The 20,862-nt window shown below is 54.7% G+C and overlaps 1 protein-coding gene across 1 annotated transcript in view; it reads left to right on the forward strand.

Moving 5' to 3' along the window:
* CACNG2 (calcium voltage-gated channel auxiliary subunit gamma 2) overlaps nt 1–20,862 on the forward strand; it is a 113,384-nt gene that overhangs the window by 79,740 nt on the left and 12,782 nt on the right. The window lies entirely within an intron of this gene.

Raw genomic sequence — 20,862 nt, forward strand, 5'->3', positions numbered from 1 at the left:
CCCTGCCCGTGGCTCTGCCGTTCCAGCAAGGGGGCAGCACGCACACGCAGGGGGAAATGAAAATGCAGTTGGACATTAGCTAGTGGTTGAATAAGAAACATCAATCCACACGGGACGCTGGTCAGACTGAATGGAGTGAGAGACGCCGCCCTGGGCAAGGGCACTGCGGGCAGGGAGCCCTAAGCGGGGGCTGCTTGGTGTGTTTAAGGACCAACTAGGAAGCGGGCGTGTCTGAAGCAGATTGAATGGGGGAGAGTAACAGATGAGTGTAGCAGTCATCACAGACTACGCCAGGCGCGGGCCCCAGGCGTGGTACCCTTGAGATTCACAAAAAACGTACACAGCGGGTAGCAATTCATGCAGTTTGCTCACTGGTCTCTCTGCGAGATTCCGGCCAAGCGCTGCAAACCTTGTGCTCAGTCTTTCCCTCCTAACCAATCTGACGGCCTTATGTGCTGCAGTGGGCATGCGGTACGAAAGCATTCATTCGACATGTTCACTCCCTGGGCGTTCACTGGGCACCTGGTGCAAGCCAAGGCCCTTGCTGGGAGCGGGGACACGTTGTAAATGAAACACACACATAGTCCCTACTCCACCTGCGGCATCCTCTAGTGAGGAACACAGGAAGTAAACTGAGTCACGGTGCCTGGTGACAAAGGCCCTGCCAGTCTGGCACTGGTCAAGGGATGAGGGAAGGCACAGAGAAGCTGGGGAAGAGAACCCTCTGCCCCCGGCTCCGCAGCTCCCTCCCTCCTGTGCAGGCCCAGGCCGTAGGTCACGTATGTCGCATCGCAGCCGGCAGTGGGCAACTGCGTCACTGCAAAGCACAGAGAACCCCGGACCTCCTATGAGTCGATAGTGGCCATCGCGTCCCTCCGTAAGCCTGTCACTAGCTACACTCACCCAGCAAAATTGATTGTGGGTTGTGGTTCCCACTGCTGGGCTCCCACCCCCTTGCCCGCGCGGGGCAAGGGCCGAGCTGGTGCGTGGGCACGTCTGGAGACCGGAGACGGTGGGGAGGCTGTTTTACCTGAGGACGTGATGGCAGCTCTTTCAGGGGCTTACACTCCAGCAGAGGAGACAGGCAAGGAAACAGCGGCGGGCCATCTGGGGTGGTGTGGGAAGCGGCACACAACGGGCGGGCGTGAGGGCTCCGGGGAAGAGAGGAGGGCCAGCTGCTTTGGGGCGATGTGGGGGGAAGACCAGGCTCCCAGGAGGCATCTCAGGGGTGGGCAGAGAGGGGGGTGTAGGGAAGGAAGTGCAGGCAGAAAGTGCTGGAGAAGTCGGGCAGAGGAGCCAGCTCAGCGACCGCAGAGTCAGAGCAGCTGAGGGTGGCTCGGTGAGGCTCTGCCCAGGGATGAGGCTGGAGAGCCGCGCACCAACTGCGACGGGTCCTGTCCCCTGGGATTGGGGAGGCGGCGGGGTCTGCGCGCAGAGAACAGGCAACCGAGACCTCACCTTTGGTGAATTGCAGCGGCTGCCAAGTGGAGAGATCTGAAATTCTGAAATGAGTAAGAGGGAAACGGGGCGCTGGAGGTTAGAAGGTGCCATAACAACATGCGGCTGGACTAAGGCATGAGGGGCTCACGACATGTTAAGAACTGGCGATGAGGAAGTGGGGGCGGAGAGGTAGGAGCCCAGGGTGACTCCCAGGTGTGCAGCTTGGGAAAGCGGCGGGTGACAGCGTGGTTTAAGGAGAGTCCCCAGGAAGTGCGTCTCGGGGGAAACAGACAATATAAGTTCAGGCTGAGGTCTAGGTATCTGTGGGATATTCATAGAGGGGCATAAAACAATAGGCCTGGGCTCTGGCCAGTTTACTCAGTGGTTAGAGCGTCGGCCCGTGGACCAGAGAGTCCCGTGTTCGGTTCCCACAAAGGGCACATACCTCGGTTGCAGTTTGTCCCCGGCCCCGGTTGGGGTGGTGTGGGTGGCAACCAGTCGATGTCTCTCTCTTACGTCGATGTTTCTCTCTCTCTCTTCCTCCCTCTCTCCCTCCCACTCTATCTGAAGATGAATGCACAAATGTCCTCGGGTCATCAGTATGTAGATGAAAACAAAAGCCAGCAGGAACTTACACAGAGTGAAAAGAGGGCCAAGAGGAGAACCCACAGGACGCCACACTTACAGGATAATTAGAGGGGGAGGAGCTTGCAAGGGAGACTTAAAATGAGCAGGAAGAAAATCAGGCCACAGGGGTGAGGCGAGGGGTCCCAGGTGCCAAGGGAGAAGGCACATCGGTGGACTGGAGTGCTCGGCTGGGTCCAATGAGCCAACAGGGCACGGCAGAGGCCAGCAAATATTGTAGGGACAAGTGTAAAAATGCCTCCCACGCTAGCACTCGGCGGGGAAGAGGTGTTGGGAACCTTTGCACTGTACTTTTTCATTGCTTCTGCTCTACGCGAGCGTACAGGAGTGAAATCTAAGATTCGTTTAGTGCAGCATTTCCCAAAGGATGACTGAAACACTGTAGCCCCGGGAGATAAAAGACACACACACAGTCTTTAATGAAGTAAATTTTTGGAAAGGTTGTGCACTGTACTCCCACGTTAGAGTTGGACTATGCAATTAGCATAGTAAAGGCTCTGAAAAGCCCTACAGTAAGGAACCCTGTTTAACCTAGGTTAACTCAGCATTTCCCCAACTTATTGGGCAATGGAGCCCCATTGGGGTGTACCCCCACCGGTATTTCTCCAGCAGACATCAGCAAAACACACTCTGGAGTCACAGTATTAAGGGCAAGTGATGAAATGTCTGCAGCTGGCAAACCACTGGTGAAAAGTATCCTCTCCCGAGCTGAAGACAAAAGACTTCCCTGGGCTGGGTTCCCTCATTTATTCATTGATTTAAATTTACTGGGTGCCTACTGAGTGGTGGCAGAGGCTGGAGGGTGGAAGACATGGTACATTTGGGGAAAGGAGGGTTGAGGAGACCGAGGAGAGAGTTCTCTGCACATACCTAGCATGCTCCAGGTGAGGGTACGGCTGGCCAAGTCACCAGGTGGAGGCTGGCCAGCGGGAGGGAGGAGGGAAGAAGCCACACCATGAAGTGGCCTTCTCCCCTCCAAGAAGTGTGAGGTTTGGGGGACTAAAAACGGTGTGCAAAACATTGGGTGAGGAGGGTAACGAAGAGCACTGGTGAAGACCCTTCTCAAACTGGCTGTCGTTTGCTACCATTTACTAAGCTCCTACTATGTGCCAGACACTCGACATAATAACGTAGCAAGAGTTGACTTTTATTGAATTCCTACTACGCACCAAATACTCTCCTAAGTCTATTAGCTTACTTCCTTCTAACAACTCAGAAGATATGTATGATCTCATCCACCAGATAAGGAAACTGACACACTGAGAGGTGACCTTTCTTGCCTAAGGTCAGGCTTTTCGGTGGCAGAGCTGGGATTTGGACCTAGACAAGCTGCTCCAGATGTTATACTCTTAAACTCTACATTCTACACCCTTTAAAACACCCCCGCTGGTACTTGAACTTGGAGTCTGAATCTAAAATGCTAACCAGTGAACCCTGGAACCACCCACATGATTCGTGTTCTTTGATCTTCACAACAGCCGTCTGACATAGGTGTCATTAACTTCATTTACAGCGGAGGCTCAGATATCAGCACAGTTCATGGAGGGCAGGGGGAGGGGGTCTGACTCCAAAGCTCGTGCCTCTGGGTCCATGACCTCACGCCACCCAGACGGCCGTCATTTTCACAGGCTGCAAGTGGGCAATAGTCCGCAAATCTCACAGGTGCTGGGACCCAGACCCTGACGGGCAGAGTAGGTGCTGGCCATGGTGCTGGAACAGCATCCTAGGGTCACGCTGTGCCAGGCTCCCACACTTTAGCTGCTGGGTTGGAAGCAGTGGGGGTGTGGCCAGGGCAGTGGAGAAAAGGGGAGTGTGGGGAGGCTGGGACAGCAGTCATATTTGGGGCCAGTGTAGCTATATCAGCACATGCCTGTGGAATGTCAGCCTAGGCTGGAATGAAAAACACAGCCGTTTACATTTCTAGCAGCCTTGACCTTCAAAGCCCCTGGGTGCAGGACCAAGTGGGCTTAAAGGACTCTGTGCAGGGCTGGCCTTTTCTGAGGAGTCCTCACCTGACCTGGGGTCACGACCTTGAGCCTCAAGTAAGTTAGATTGATTCGCAGTGTTTTATAGTGACGTGCTGCAGCCCAATCTGAGAAAATGCAGATTTCCCAGCACAGGATGGGCCACGATCCTCCATCACCTCTGCCAGAGCTGCCGAAAGCAGGGCCCTTGAGCCAGGATCTGCAGGTCTCACAGCTGGGAGGCGCCAGCCCAGCCCAGGCAGCCCCTCCACAGCGCTGGACACACACACACACACACACACACACACACACACACACACGACCTTGAAGTAGCTCCTAATTGAAGGGTCTGCAGAGCCCTCTGTGTATTATGGATCTAATTAAGTTCTGGCATCATATCAAATTGAATCCTTTTATTAAACATTTATCTTCAGATTCCAGAGTGTCACAACACTGCATTGTTTTAAGTGACAGAAATGCAAACAGGGTTTGCCTTCCCAACAGAAACCGAAGTGCTGCTCTGACCCGGCAGCCACCGGTGGGCCAGAGGCGCCGGCAGGGCAGGTCTTTCCAGAGCCCGCTGGCTCCTCTTCAACAGTCGGCAGGAGCCTGTCCCCTGAGAGCTTGCCTCCCCCTCTTCCGCACACACCCGGCACCCAGTACACCCAGCCCCATGCCCCTCTTGATCTTCGTCCTCTCTGAGCTGTCTGGATCAGCCGCAACTTCTCTCCGTGGTTCTCCTCGTCCGTCAGGAGCCCTTTGCGTCCCAGGGACGGTGTGAGAGGCAGAGGTGGCCTGGCCATCTCATCTGCTCCTGAGTACAGCCTGGCTTTGGGGCCAGGGCTCACCGTGTCCATTTCTCCGTCCTCTTCAGCACCCCCCAACTATGACAGAGGCTTCGGAGCACAGATTCTTTTCCACCCTTATCTGCTTCCCTAGCGAAGCGCCTGGCCCAGGGAAAGCTGCCAGTGTGGTGTTGTTGTTGTTGTTGTTGTTTTTAATGTGTTTTAGAGAGAGAGATAGAAACATCGATGTGAGAGAGAAACAGCGATTGGCTGCCTCCTGCATGCCCCCCACTGGGGATCGAGCCTGCAACCCAGCCATGTGCCCTGACCGGGAATCGAACCGGGACCTCTCAGTTCGTGGGATGATGCTCAACCCACTGGGCCACACCAGCCGGGCTGCCAATGTGTTTTTAATCAATCAGTTAACCAATCACTAAAGACCACGTCTTGCCCTCAGCTGATGGCTTTGAGAACTCTCTTTGCATTGTCCCCAAAGGCGATCAGTCCTCAGGGCCTGACTCCCGCCGGTGAGACTAACGGGAGACCCCCATTTCCGTCTCTACAAGGGGGTGCTACAAGGGGGTGCTGCGGAAGTAACCTCTCTGCTGGGGGGGGGGCAATTCTGAGGAAACCACACTCTCCGAGGGGGAGTCGCCTGTCTTCCCACCTGGTCGATCTTTTTATTTTATTTTTTTTTTTTTTATCCTCACCCGAGGACATTTTTCCATTTTTTGTTCAGGTAGAGTGGGAGGGAGAGAGAGGAACAGAGAGAGAGAGAAACATCGATGTGAAAGGAACACATCGAGTGGCTGCCACCCACACGACCAACCAGGGCCGGGACAAACTGCAACCGAGGTACGTGCCCTTAGCGGGAACCGAACCCGGGTCTCTCCAGACCGCAGGCCGACGCTCTAACCACTGAGCCAAACCGGCCAGGGCCTGGTCGATCTTTTTAAACACCTCGACATACTAAGGCTCGTATTCTGAATGTTATGTTTTCTAGATATGCCCAGGCCTGGCACTCTTGTGAGAGCAACAACAACAATAATGATCCTAGAGCACGTGTACTGAGAGCTCACGACATGCACCGTTCTAAGAGTTTGGCACATACATTAACTTAACCCTTACGAGAACCCAGAAAGTAGGTAATGTTATCATCTACAGCAAGGGAACTGAGGCCCAAAGCAGTTAAGCAACTGCCCCAAGGCTGTACACCCAGGTATCCTGGTAGCATTTGCCCTGAATTCCCACTAGAAAGAGTGTCCATGAGCCCCCAGCCCCTCATCTGTAGACGGGTCATGAACAGAACCCGCCCAGGGATTGGTGTGGGAGTTGAATCGGTGAGATGCAGTGCTGGCACAGAGAGGATCTGGAGTAAACACTGAGAGTCCCCCGCGTCCCCTGAGAGGGAGCGGGAAATGCACAGTTCAATCCCTGTCCTCAGCGCACACCGAAAGAAGGCTGTTAGAAAAACGGCGCCTACACTGGCGAAATCAGGAATAACAAGACAGACAGCAACACAGGCACTGTTCAGGGGCCGCTTGTGGCTAATCGCCAGATGAGTGACCGCGGAGGTAAACACAGGCACTGTCCAGGGGCCGCTTGTGGCTAATCGCCAGATGAGTGACCGCGGAGGTAAACACAGGCACTGTCCAGGGGCCGCTTGTGGCTAATCGCCAGATGAGTGACCGCGGAGGTAAACGCAGGGTTGAAAGGACAGCAAAGCAGCTCTGAGCTGTGGGGGTCAGGGAGGCTCCTTAAACCCTAGCTTGCAGGGGATGAGAGGCACCTCAGAACCATCTACTCCACCTCCTAGAAGTGCTCTCTTCGGCATCCTTAAAAGGCAGCCACCCACCCCCTGCATGAACCCCTCCAGCGACAGGGAGCTCACCCCCTTGGAAGGCAGTTCAGAAAACCACAACACTTCCCCAGGTACCCACCCAGCCGACCTCTCCCTCCCCCTTCACTAAGGTGAGGTGCAGAACTGGGAGGTGCTCGGGCACCTGCAGGACCCTGGGAGCAAGGGCCTCTGTCAATCTGGACCGACGCGCCTCACCGAGTCTGGCCCCGCTTGTAGAATTCCCACCCGTGGCTCCTCGCCTCCTGGCCCAGTGAAATAGGCATTGTTTTAGGGAGAAAAGGGGAAGGGCTCGATTTGGCTGGGAGGGAAAGTGTGAGCAGGGGTGAGGATCAGGGACCCGGCAGAGGCTTTGCTGAGAGCACGTAGCGGGGAGGGAAGAGTCGGCGCAGAAGGTGGGAAGCTCCGCGTGGACGGAGCTGAGCGCTAAGTGCCTGGTGTTGAGACCTCTGCTCCGTGTGCTGCGGGCGATGAGCGTCTTGGAGGTTTCAGAGGGAGCCCTGTTTGGCTTGCAAACAAGAGTGTGGTTAGAGGGATGCCCAGGCCTGTGGGTCCTTGTCTCATGAAACGCTTCCTTCTGTGGGTCAGTGGTTTAGGTGGCATCTAACCATGTTGCCTGGATCTCTGCCATGAAACTGAATGGGCCGAAGCAGATAAAAAATGAGCAAAAGAGAGTCAGGGAAAATCAATGTTCAGAAAATTAAGGGTGGATTTTGCAAAGCAGGAAAAGTCTCTAGCATTTTTTTCATCCCATAGAGGAACCTGGGCAGCATGCTGGAGACCTCGTGAATGCCAGCAGGCAGGCGTGGCCCTCAGAAGACAGGGTCTGTGGGACATCCGGGCAGCCAGGCCTCGTGATCTTTGCGCGGGGAGCAGCCGAAGAGAAGCTGTCTCTGCAGAGATGTTTGCTTCCCCCGCATTTATTACGTGACGGGCATGGCGTCCATCCAGTATTCTTTGTACAGGATCTTGTTCGTTTTTACAACCTTACTCTTGCTTTACAAAGGAGAAGATCCGACGTTAGAGAGGGTGAGTGACCTGCCCAAGGTCGCACACTAGCGAGGGTCAGAGCAGCAGCGCGTCCAGGGTTGGGAAAGTGTCGCGTGGAGGGAGAGCTGTGTGTGTGGCACAGGCGGTCACCGAAGGACGGCGTGCTGACTGGCCTGCGCCCCTGCACGGGGTTCTGCGATTTACCGAGTGGGTTTATCAGCTCTCGTTTCATCTGTTCAAGCACCGGCCCCCTTCCCCACTTTACAGATTAGAGAGCTCAGCTGACTTCATGCCCATCCTCTTCTCTCCACCCCCGCCCCGCCCTGCAGGCCACCACCTCTCACCTGGACTCCTGTCAATGTGGTCCAGGCAAGAGGCCCTGGTGGCTTAGACGGGGCTCGTGGCCTCCAGTCTTCCCTCCAGTCCATTCTCCCGTTGGCCACCGGGGCCATCAACCTAAAGCACAAGTCTGGTCCCATTAATCCCCTGCTTAAAACCCCTCAGTCGCTCCTTGTGGCTCCTAAACTCATACTTTAAATAGCTTATTAGGCCCTGAATAATCTGACCATGGCTACTGTCTCTCTCAACACACACACACACACACACACACACTCACACATTTATATCCACACCAACCACGTGTCCTTCAGATAGATCCCAGCCCCTCTCTCTGGTTAACCCTTGCTCGTCCCCCTAACACCTCCCTGTCCTCCCTTCGTCTGCCAACCTCTCCTTATTCCTTGTGGTTCATCTGAGATGGGGCTTCTTCCAGGAAGCCTTCCTGGCAACCCACCGCCGCCCAGACTGAGCCAGGCACCCTGCAGCCCTCCCGCCAGCGCCCTGTGCGCTGCCGTAGACCTGAGCACAGCGGTCACCGAGAACCCCACTGCTGGGGGTCAAGGCCTAGCTCCTTCGCTCACACCGGCAGTGGAGCCTCAGACGGACCCCTTCACCTCTGTCCCCCCATTCCCACACCTTTGAGGCGGGGAAAGTGATCAAAGGTTTTGGGGATGAAATGTCAAGTGTCCAGCCCCGTGCCTGGCTCATGGCAGCTTCTCCAACGGGCAGTCACCGTCCCTGCCCTTGTGGTTGTTTTTGCTGTGGGTCGTAGAAGTTAATTATTTGTCCAGGTGTCTCCTGGACTCATCGTTCTTGGGGACAGGGAACCCTGCTCTATTGGTCCCCTCTCTATCACGGCGCCTAGCTCCGCCACCATGCCTAGCGGCACCCAGTGAATCTGAGGACCAGCTGAAATACTGAATGAGTCGAAAAGTGGATGACTCGCCCCAGATGACATGGTCATAAATGGCAGCGAGAGAGGCCGGAGTGAGCTCCCTGCCGAGTGGCACGGCCGCCTTTCCTCCCTACCTCAGGCTTCTCGGGACAAATGGAGACTGTTGGCAGATGACAGTATTTGTTCATTATCTGCCTGCTCCCGGGGCTCTGGGGTTGACACCGTCATTTGAACAGCCCTGTTTTGTAAGATCTAACGTATCAGGTTCCGTGTATTCCCTGGGCACGTCTCCGCCAGGCGCTCTCGGGACACGTGAGAGCAGTGTCGCCGTTCTCCGACCAGTCTGTGAGCTTCCTGAGGGCAGGGCAGCGTGTAGCCCGTGTGTGCCCGGCATGGGGCAGCCGCGGAAAACAGCACCTACGACTCTTCGAGCCCCTCGGGTGCCAGGAACGGTGCTAAGCCTCCTCCATGCAGGGTTTTATGCAATTCTCACCACCCTGGAAGACAGGTCTCGCTGTCGCCCCGTTTTACAGATGAGGAGACTGAGGGCCAGAGAAGCTCAGTGGTGTAACTGGGACACGCGCCCAGTGGCCCACCTTTAGACTCTGAGGCTCACCGCTGCTCTTCGCGGCCTCTCTAGTAGCGGGGGTTGAGCTAACTGAAGTGTATTCTGGGACGGTTCCTTCATAGTCGACTTCATGGAGTATGTTTTAGGTTCGCTCACTACCTGTGCCAAGGGTCCTCAGCCTCAGCAGGGACAGGCTTTCGATCACACTGTGGTGTGAAGTGGTCCCAGGTGTTCTGTCCCTGGGGCCGCTCCAGTGTCAGCACTGCAGGGGAGGGGCACAGAGCTCAAGGCTGTGATGACGGTACCTTCAAGTTCAGAACCCAGATCCTTCGAGTTCTCAGTCTTGGTGAGGTCAGGCCCACATCGATCCACCAGCCTGTGAGTACTGCCCTCCCCGAGATGCCCAGCCCACCATCTCCTGGGGCCTCCTCTATACCCTCTAAGAGCCCACAATCAACAATTGTAGTTTGTTTATTGCCACTGGGATCTATTACATCCTTCCTGACTGAGGCCAAACCCATCATCTTACGCCCCTTCCCAACCCCTTAGCCCCAGGCTGACATACCTGTCCCAGGGTGTTCTCAGCAATGCCCCCACCTCCTCTTCCCACATTCATGGCCACAGCTGGCACTGAACAGCAGAAAAGTTTACCCTGAGCAAAGAGGTTGTGAGGAACATCGAGACACCTTTTACTTCATTCGTTCGTTCAGTTATTCTATACATGTGTAATGAGCACCTGCTATGTGCCAGCACTGAGGATTCAATAAATTGCCTTCTTAAAAATGCGTTTGCTGCCCTGGCCGGCTTTCTAAGTGGTTAGGGCGTCGGCCCACAAACCAAGGAGTCGCGGGTTCAATTCTAGCCAACAGCACGTACCTCGATTTTGGTTCGTCCCCTGCCCTGGTCGGGGTTGTGTGGGAGGCAACCAGTCAATGTGTCTCCCTCACATCAATGTTCCTCTCTCTCTTTACCTCCCTCCCACTCTATCTGAAGATAAATAGAAAAATATCCTCAGGTGAGAATTAAAAATAAATAAATAAAACTAAAAACGCTAGAGCTTTAAAAGAATGTGTTTGCTATTAGGTACATATAAAAAACTATTTTAACATATATTACTGTGTTTATTAGAATTTGGTTCAGCTACCAGATTTTTTAAACTAAAATTTAAAAGATGGTTTATTTCTCTCTCATTGCACAACTCTAGAGATAAGACGTCCGAGGCTGGCATGACTCCAGTGGCCTGGCCCAGATGTCTTTACCCTATTCTTTTTTTTTTTTTCTTTATTGATTTTTTTAGAGAGAGGAAGGGAGAAGGAGAGAGAGATAGAAACATTGATGAGAGAGGACATCAATTGGCCGCCTCCTGCATGCCCCCCACTGGGGATCGGGCCCACAACCTGGGCATGTGCCCTGACCGGGAATCAAACCGGCGACCTCTTGGTGCCTGGGGCAACACTCAACCCCTGAGCCACACCAGCCGGGCGCCTTTACCCTATTCTGCCATCACACAGCTCTCCGTTCTCAAGGTTGCGTCATGGTCCAAGATGGCAACCTTGGACCTCCATAGTCCATATGCCAAGAGGAAAGAGCTGACGCGGGCACATCCCGTGAAGGACATATCTCAGAAGTTGCTCCCACCTCTTTTATCTACATCCCTTGGTCAGAACTTAGTCACATGGCCACCTCTAGCTGCAAGAGAGGCTGGGAACTAAAATCTATATTCTAGGAAGCCAAATGTCCAGGCAAAACGGGGAGATAAGGAGAACAGGATACTGGGAAACAGGCAGCAGTCTCTGCCAGAGCGAGGCACAGAGAATAACTATAAAATGCGCACCTGTGCGCTCACCACCCGGCTGAGACATGGAGCGCCCCCGTGCGTCAAAGCCTCTGTGTGCCCTCCCTACCACTTCCCCGCCCCGCCCCATGTCAGCTCAACCCCCTTTGAACCCTGTGTGTGTCATCGCCTTGCTTGACTTTATGGTTTCACCATGAATGTATGTATTTCTAAGCAATCTGTGATCTAATTGTACAAGTTTTTAACTTTGTGAAAATGGAACCAGACCATGTGTCCTTTCCTGGAGCTTGACTTTTTTTAGTAGATCAGCTTTTAATTTTTTTAAATTTATCTTTATTGTTGAAAGTATTACAGATGCCCCTCCTTTTCCTGCAGCTCGGTTTTCTATGTTCAATATTATGTTTGTGGGATTTACACGCGCTGACATATGTAGCTATGAGCCCCTCACATTCACCACTGACCCCGTGCTAGTAACATGCTCCCAGGTACTGTCCTTCTCCGGACAACAGAAATGTAGGCTGTTCCCGTGTTTGACTGTTGCAAGCAGCCCTGTTACAAACATTCTAGATGCATCTCCATGTGCATACACGTGAGTGTTCCTCCAAGGCAGATTTCCATGAGAAATTGCTGTGTTGTGGGGGATACACATATTTTGATATTGTCAAATAGGCTTTTAATAGAGAGGCACAAAATCTCCTGGTGCCCTGGGGGTTCTAATAGTTGGCATAATATGCATCTGTGTAGGAGAATGAAATGTGTAGTACACTCCCTGCCCACTCACACGTGCACACGCATGCGCACGCACATACCCTGACTCATTCATTTGTCTATTTGTTCAATAAACATTTGTCATGTAGCCATGACCATCCATTATAAAACACGCCATCAATGTAACAATGATTTTTCAGGGGAAAAGAGACACACTACCGTAAATGAACCCATCAGTTATAGGACACGTCCCAACTTCAGAAACGTTGGACTGTGCCTCTGAGCATCTCAGAATCAAGGGACATGTGGCACATTCGGGGAACTCTGTAGAAGAAATTCTGCCCTTAAGGAGCTTACAGACTTGCAGCTGTTTGCTCCCAAACAATGATGCCAGAACAAGAACATAATCAAACAGATACAGAGTGTTTGAAAGCCTCGCGACCTGGCCCAAAGCGCGGTCCGACCGGGACCCTGCAGTGTCAGCGCTGCCTGGAAGCGTGTAAGAAATGCAGACTCTCAGGCCCCACCCCATCCCCGCTGAGTCAGACTCTGGCTTAACATCATCCCCAGCTGATTCCTATGCTCATTATATTCCAGAAGCACTGCATGGGAGCCATGGGAGAGAAAGTCTTTCCAGCTAAGGGCAATCAAGGAAGGCTTCCTGAAAGAGGTGTCATTTGAAGAAGAAAGAGAAGGAAGAACCACATTCCTTGAATGCCTGCTCTGGGTTAGGAACACACCAGGGGCCTTCCCTTCTGTCATCTCATGAGTCCTCAGAATCATCTCACAGGACAAACGTTAATATCCCTTTTCTACCGCTAAGGAAACTAGGGCACAGAGAGGTCACATAACTTGCTCACAGCCACACAGCTAATAGCTAGCAGAGCCAGGCTTAGAAGCCAGATCTTTCTGAGTCTGGAGCACAGTTCCTTCCCCCGCATCACATGGAAGGAACTAAAGAAGTAGTTGAAGACAAGCATGACAGGATGAGGACAGGACACTACTGGAGACCGTGTGAGCAAGTCTCCCTGTGGGGTCAGGACGTCAGGGGTGGGGTTCAGGGCAAACAGAAAGGGCCGACTTGGGGAAAGAGGAAGGCAGCCCGCAGATGTCTTACCCCATCCTAACCCCACCCAGTGTCTGCCCAGGACCTAGCACATAGTAGGCACTCAAAACAATGAACGAATGGATGAATAAATGAACAGCAGGCAAAAGAGCAAACACATAGGCTGTCGTCCCAACCCTCCAACACCGCTGGTGCCAGCACTGTGCTGGGGGCTGGTGTTCCAGGGGGGCCGAGCCAGGCAGCGCCCACCTGCTCAAGGTCTCCTGAACCCCTGCCTTCAAGGAGGGCCCTGCCAGCAAAGCAAGGGGCAGGTGCAGAACAGGTTAAAACACAGAGAAAGCAGCTCCCACCAAACCTTTCATCTGCTGCACTTCCGACATGACTGAGCCAGCCTCCACCCGAGCCGCAGCCCCTCCGGCCGCGCCCTCCCAGCTCCCTCGCTGCTCCTGCAACTCCTTGTGAACACGGGAACTAGAACAGCGCCTGTGCAGCCTTAATGACCAGGTTTAGGAAGAGCTTATTGTATCTCAGACATGAGACAGCAGTTGGTGTTGTGAGATATTAATGTGCTTTTTACAGAGCTGGTGAAACCTCCTCCTTAACCTCTTAATACCTGCAGGCTGAGATTTCCAGCATGAGCCGCTCAGTTCCTGGAGGCAGAGCTGCAGTACCTGCGGCGCAGCCCTGGGCCTTTCTGTCCGGGCTTGGCCTGAGCTCAAAGGGTTGGTGGGGCGTCGCTGCCCTTCTGGGGTGGGGGTGCAGCAGAGACCCTGTGGTTGCTGGGAATAATGGGAGCACAATCACTTATTGCTCATCGTGGGAGAGTCTCCCCTACACTCTCTCCTCATCCTCCAAAAGCTCAAAGCGGATGCCTGTGTGGGTGTGGGCCGTCCAGCCTGGACCACAGGCCCTGCGCATCTGGCCCGGTCCCCCTCCAGCACCTTCTGCCCTCACCCTCGTCCATCCTGCACTCCAAGTGGAAGCAATGTTTTTGGAAATCTCCATTCCCACCAGGACGTCATGTCTTTACACCAGCCAACCCCATCACGCGGGGTGGCCCTTCATCCACCGGTGTGCTGGCTCTCTGGGCGGTGAAGGGGACCTCGAGTTGTACTACTTGCCAATTCCTGTGGCTGACTTCCCACCGTGGCTGACTTCAGGCTTCTAATGTAAGTTAGGAAAATACACCAACAGTCAGCTCCCACGAGCCGGTACAGGTCAGCTCCGGCATTCCACGACCTTCAGGCTTCCTCGTTACCCCCAACTGCCCTGGGGAACTTCCTCTGACCCCCGAGACGGTCTGTTCCTCCAGTGTGCCCAGCACTTCCCTGACTTTGCTCTTGTTGGTTCCTCCTCCTAGAATCCCTTCTCACCCTCTGCCACTTCCTCATCACACCCCAACACACACACACGGGCACACACACACCCCAATACACACACACCAACACACACATACACACCCCAACACACAGATGGGCACACACATGCACGGGCACACACATGCACGCGCACCCTGACCGGCTTCTCCTGGCTGACTCCTCCTCCACCTCCTGTAGTAACTCAGCCTCTTCCTCGGGAGGCCCGTGTCAACACCCGCACATGCACACACACACACACACATGGGTACACGCATGCGCACCCTGACCAGCTTCTCCTGGCTGACTCCTCCACCACCTTCTGTAGTAGCTCAGCCTCCTCCTCGGGAGGCCCGTATCAACACCTGCACACGCACGCATCGAGATATGCACCCACTGTGTGCACCCAGACAGGCTCTGCTCTGTCACAACACGCATCCTGCTGCCCTGCAGTGTGCCCCGCTGCAGACTGCAAGTTCTGTGGGGACAGAAAGTATCTTTTCCTCTGTCTTCAGCAGTTCGGGTAGAGGACACATCATACAGTCGGTACCCCATCAGTGTTAGCTCGGCAACTCCGCTCCCCTAAGGCGTGCACATCCCTAATGTAGTATGTGAGACATCGCATTCTAGTAAATTACACCCCAGACTGCACTGTCTGTCTTTCCCCCAGACTGTGTGTCCCTGAAGGGTAGGGTCAGGTTAGATGTCCCTCCTACACCCCAGGGCCAGACACTTAGCCCTTAGCCTCTGTTTGGGGAGAGAGCCTGCCTAAGAATGAAGCCAACTGACAGGAAAGCCAACACCAGATTTTTTGAGCCCCTGGATCCATCTATGCCTGAAGCCATACAACCCCTGGGCTTGATGACCACCATTCAAAAGGAAATACAGAAGAACTCTAGGCTGGCAACAGGAAAACAAGATTACACCACTCTTCGTTGACTGCAGTGATGTCCGTTGACTGAGATTTCTACCAAATTTAAATTCCACTAGAGATGATTGAGTGACACTGGTACCACCTCCCCTCGGGAGCCTCATCCCATGTCAGTCAGCCTGAGACCAGGGCCTCAGAGCTCCAAGTGCTCCTGGAGATCCCCTACCCCAGCGGTTCTCAACCTTCCTAGTGCCCGACCTTAATACAGGTGCTCCCGTTGTATGTGGGCGTCTGCATGTGGGCGGACCCGCCTGGAGACGGACAGAGGAGCGGTGTCTCGTTCCTCAGACCATTGGAAATATGTGTTTTCGATGGTCTTAGGCAACCCCTGTGAAAGGGTCGTTCGACCCCCAAAGAGGTCGCGACCCACAGGTTGAGAACCGCTGCTCTACACATCCAGCCGACCCTCATACCACCGCCAGCCTCAGAGGCCGTGCAGACCAATCCTGCTATGGCCTGGGACCCAAGTGACCTCCGTCATTCTCCCTACTAATCATCTGTCCCTCAGAGCTCCGTTCGTTCCCTGATCTGACCCGATCTCCAACCTCCCAGGCCCCCATCCTTGCCCTGGGCCCTCCCCCCCGCAGTCCGTGGCCCACAGCCCTGCTCCTCATGCTGTTTCCAGACCATTCCTCAGCCTCTTCTGCAAACTCCCTGCCCCTCTGAACATCGCCCTGGCCTCCTCTACTGACTTCCTAAGCCGCCACCGGCCCCGGGCACACCTCCTTGGAGGACCTGGCACTGCCCTGCCTCATTCTCCAAGGCGCCTCCTGCAGGCAATCCTCCTGGAGGACTTCCCAGTCCCCCAGCACCTGGCCTCGCCCCCTGCCTCAGCCAGCAGATTACCAGTCCCGCCCACTGGTCCTTAAATACTGAAATCCACCTATTGCACCAGTCAGCCCCAGTGAGTCAGGGAAGAGGGCAGCGGAGTGACGGGCTGAGGCCCCATCTGCTCTCCCTGCTCCCTAAGGATGGGGAGATGGGGAGCTCTGTGCCTCCGGCCTGCAGCTCTACCAACCCCGAGGCCCGGCCCAAGCACATCTGGGAGCAGGTGCTCAGGGCCCGAGAAGAGCAGACCCTCCCGGCAGCCCTGCATGGTGGGTGAGGCAGTGCTCACCCCACGGCTGCGGGAGCCAGCTCCGAGGCGTCTGCCCTCTGCTCACCACGCCCCTCCCCCACCCCAGCACCACCCGTCCCTGCCTCCTGGGTGGCTGAGGACAGAAGCTATTTTCACAGAGAAGTCCCCCAGTGACTGGATTAGGAGAGAATCAGTACTAAGATGCAGTGTTCGCCGGGATGGAATGACCCACTGTCGCAGAGCAGGGCCGGGAGCGTCTGGTGTGGTTCCCCCGCGTCAAGTCACGGTCCAGACAGGGCCATCATTTAGCTTGTAAGAGGCTCATCATCAAAAGATCACACCAATAATTTCTAAAAAAAACAACCAATAATTTGAGGCTTATTAGAATAATTTGATGAATCATTCGCACTTCAACTTTTAACGCAGTAAGCAGTTTCGTAATATATACTTGATGTTCATAGAAAACAAGAATGAACTGTAGTTGCTAAATACTTTGAATGTCACCCCTACCTCCTTGCAACCTGAGCCCAGTTCATGGGCTTACACTTGACCCTGAGAGTACCAGCAACCACACTCCTCATCTCAGTCTTTCGAATCCACTGCTGGGCTCCTGTGCCCCACCCTTTCAGCTTGCATGAGCCCCTGACTCTGCAGTTCCCTGACCCCCACGCTAGGCTTCCTGTGCGCTGACAGCCCCCTTTCCACTGTTCTCTTATCCAGCGTAGGGTCTGTCCGCTTTCATAATCACTCCCTCCCCTTCCTGCACTCACCGCACAGACCCCCATCCTGGTTAAAGGCCACCTCCAGCCAGATCAATTGTAGCAACACACTTAAACGTGGCCTGAGGAAACCACGGGATCTCAAGAGGGACCGTGAAGCCACCAACACACATACTGCATGTCTTGAGCGGCCCATTCTCTCTCCCACTCTCTTGGAGAAAAATCTGACTCCCTTCCTCCTTCCTCGAATCTCCAGCCCTGCCTCGCCTTCCTCGTTCTCAGTGGATGATCCTGCTTCCATTTCATCAAGAAGACAGAAGCCACCAGAAGAGTAGTGTCACCAGCTACCACCATGTCTACCCACAGGTGTCTCCTGCCCTCCTGGTGCAGTGAACACCACCACCCACCCCATCAAAGACCACCCTTGCACTTCCGTCCTAGACCTCATCCCCCCTCACATTGCTCCTGCATTGCTCCCTCCTTTCTCTGGGCCAATTCTTCCCTCTACTACAACACTCCGCCCAGCATCACTCATGCCTTAACCTCTCCCCCCAACACCTAGCAGCCAGCAGGGTGGTAGACATCCCACTAGCACAGTGCAGGGGGCAGAGGGAGGTAGAAGGAAGGAGACAACAAAGGATGTGGTAGGAGCTCGAGCAGCCAGACCAGCATGTGCAAAGATCCTGTGGTAGGAAGGAGCATGCAGGAAGGAAGACCCGGATGACATGTACACAGAGAGGTGAGGCCAAACAGAGGTTGGGTCAGGCCCTGTTAAAGATGGTGAGCTTTTTGCTGAGAGCACTGGGAAGCTGTGGAGTATTTTCAGCTGGAGGTGGAAGAATCAGATTGGCATTTTCAAGGACCACTATGATAACTCTGTAGAGCGGGGTAAGAGGGCGTGCAAAATGACCACCGGGGAAGCTGTTGCAGTCCTCCAGGGAAGCAAGCAAGGTGGCCTGGCAGTGGGTGACGCTGTCAATCGAGAGCAATCAATGAGTTTGAGAGACGCTGAGAAGCTAGCACAGCAGGATGTCTTGCAGGATGGGACCTGCGGTGAGGGGGAGATGGCGGCGGTGATGACTGGGCTCAGGCTGACATCAGGAAGCGATGGAGAGACGTTCACCGAGCAACTTGGTGCCTCCAGACGACCAGGCTTGAGGGAAGGATCATGAGTTCAGGTTTGGACCTGCTGAGCCTACAGTGCCTTTATGATATCCACTAGGAGGCCCTGGCCAGTTTGCTCAGTGGTTAGAGCATCAGCCAGCGGACCAGAGAGACCCGGGTTCAGTTCCTGCTAAGGGCATGTGCCTTGGTTGCAGTTTGTCCCCAGCCCCAGTTGGGGTCGTGTGGGTGGTGGCCAGTAGATGTGTCTCTCTCACATCGATGTTCCTCTCTCTCTCTTCCTCCCTCCCCCGCTCTCTATCTGAAGATGAATGCAAAAATGTCCTCAGGTGAGGATTTAAAACAAAAAGATGTCCACGAGGAGACATCAAATAGGCAGTGAATACCCACTGGACCTCACAGGAGAGGTCTGGGCGGCTGGTTATTTCACGTGGCCTCTCAGCAAACATCTCTTCACCCTTCTTCCGTGCTCGGCGCCGTGCTAGGAGCCCCCAGCCAGCCCTGTGGCTGAGGCCAGGCGTGTGCAGGGGCCGCCAGGCTGCGTGGCAGCGGGTGCGGTGGGCAGCCCTGAGCAGAGGGGTGCGGAGGCTCCACCTGCGAGCCCTCGGCTTGGGACTGAGCACTCCCCCTGATTTGTTAGGAGACTTGGGGCACATCAGGACCGCTCTCCACGCCTCGCCTCCTGCAGGCTTCCTTATAAAGATGCCTGGCATCAAGTTGGCGCTGATGAAATATTTGTCAGATTGAATTGAGAAAAAATGAAAGTGCTTCGCAGAGTGCTTTTCAAACACACTGATTTGTAATCTTAACAATAGGGAGGCTAGTGTATCCTCTCAGCAGCTGGTATGAAGGCACTCAGGAGAGGACCGTGTGGTTGGAAAGGGGAGAGGAAGCTACCGCGGGGAGGTTGAGGCCTCCTGGTCACGGACCCAGATGCAGGGGGCAGAGCGACGAGCTCGGGAGGACAGAGAAGCAGGAGACAAGTCGGGGGAGGAGGGAGCGAGGAGAGGGACTGCCCAGAACACTCAGAGACGAGGCCTACCCTGTGGGAGCGTTTTGCATGAAATGCTGTGCTCTTGGGACCCTACAAAGCTTCTGTGGACTTACCAGAAGTCCCGAAATGCTTTGGGGAATTGTTTTTCTTGCAGAAGTCAGCAGAGGAGGTGAATTTGGTACAGAGACAGTGAATGGGGGAGGAGGGTGTCGACCGTCGTCTCCGTAACGTGTAGCATATAATAATAGCTAGAAATATCTAAAACACTTGTCTTCATGTAAGTACACTTTTGTCCTATGTATGCAGGTATATGTACTATATACGGGTCAGTGTTATAATGCTTTAAAATCCCTAAATAATGTCTACCGTGTATAGGAAAGCCTTCTTTACGGGATACGTGGCTCAGAATTCTACGGAAAATAAACTGCTAACACGTCCTGAGGACTGTATTCAGTAGGTTCTATCAGCTACCGTCCCAGGAAAAGCCCAGTGCCAGAGGCTGAGCACCATCCAGCCCACTTCTGTCTCGGCGACGCCCCGAGCACGTCCACGACTGCGCCAGGCTCTGCTCTGCGCACTCGGTACCTGTCAGCTCATCTACCCCCGACCGTGCGGAGGCGGAGTTCCTCCGCTCTCGCTCTCGGTGAGGGAACCGAGGTGTCCCGGGGAGGCTGGGCTGGACCCAAGTGGTCCGGCTCCCGAACCTGACTTTCACCCTGCGCGGGGGAAGGTAGCCAACACGTGTACCGGTGCTGGTGCTGGGGACACACAGTCTCTGCTGCCATGAGGCGGACGTGGTGGTGAAGTCTGTCCTCCGCGTCTGTTTGTATGGAGACCGCGTTGCAGTCCGCGCGGTCACTTAGCGACTGCTGGCGGGGCCTGCTGTGGCACTGACCGGGGCTGCCCACCGGGCCAGTTCTCACCTTCTCACCGAGCAAATATTTACAGTCAGAAGCCCTGATTCCATCACTCCCTGGCGTGCATACTTACTCAGTACTCGGCCTCCCTGAGCCTCAGTTTTCCACCTGTAACATGGGGATGGCAATGCCCCTCCAGAGGCCTGTGGCAGAGCCAGAATGAGTTAGTCCAGGAGCCTGGCAGAGAGCCCAGCCCCCCGTGCGGGCTCACCCGGGGTTTCAGAGCAGTTGGGGACGGGGGGCCTGAGTTCCGAGCCCTGCAGATGGGATGGTGCTTTGCAAGTTCATCTGAAGTGCTGTGGGGATACCCCGCCAGTCTCCAGGCTGCTGCTTTGGAAAGTGATCTCTTTCTCTCGTGCAAATTGCGGGGAGACTCCCACCGAGCTGGAGCACGGAGGCGCACACACGCACCCGGTTCATCATCACGGGCCTCCTCGGTGGTAGTCCCCAGCCCCGAATCAAACCTCCACCGCCCGCCAAGCTTCAGCTAACCTGAGCGGCCTCGGTGGAAAGCTGGGTTTTGAAGTCTTCAGCCTTAGATCCTCTCCGCACGCTGGAGGGGAAGGGGCGTGTTTTGATCTACCAGGAGGACATCCAGACAGACAAAGCAATGCCTTCACTCCAGGGTGAGGGAGAGGGCTGGGCCAGCTTCAGAAGAGTGAGAGGTCAGGAAGAAGCCAGTGGGTGCTGAAC

The sequence above is a fragment of the Molossus molossus genome, unplaced genomic scaffold (genome assembly GCF_014108415.1).
Source record: "Molossus molossus isolate mMolMol1 unplaced genomic scaffold, mMolMol1.p scaffold_m16_p_10, whole genome shotgun sequence".
NCBI lineage: Eukaryota > Metazoa > Chordata > Mammalia > Chiroptera > Molossidae > Molossus > Molossus molossus.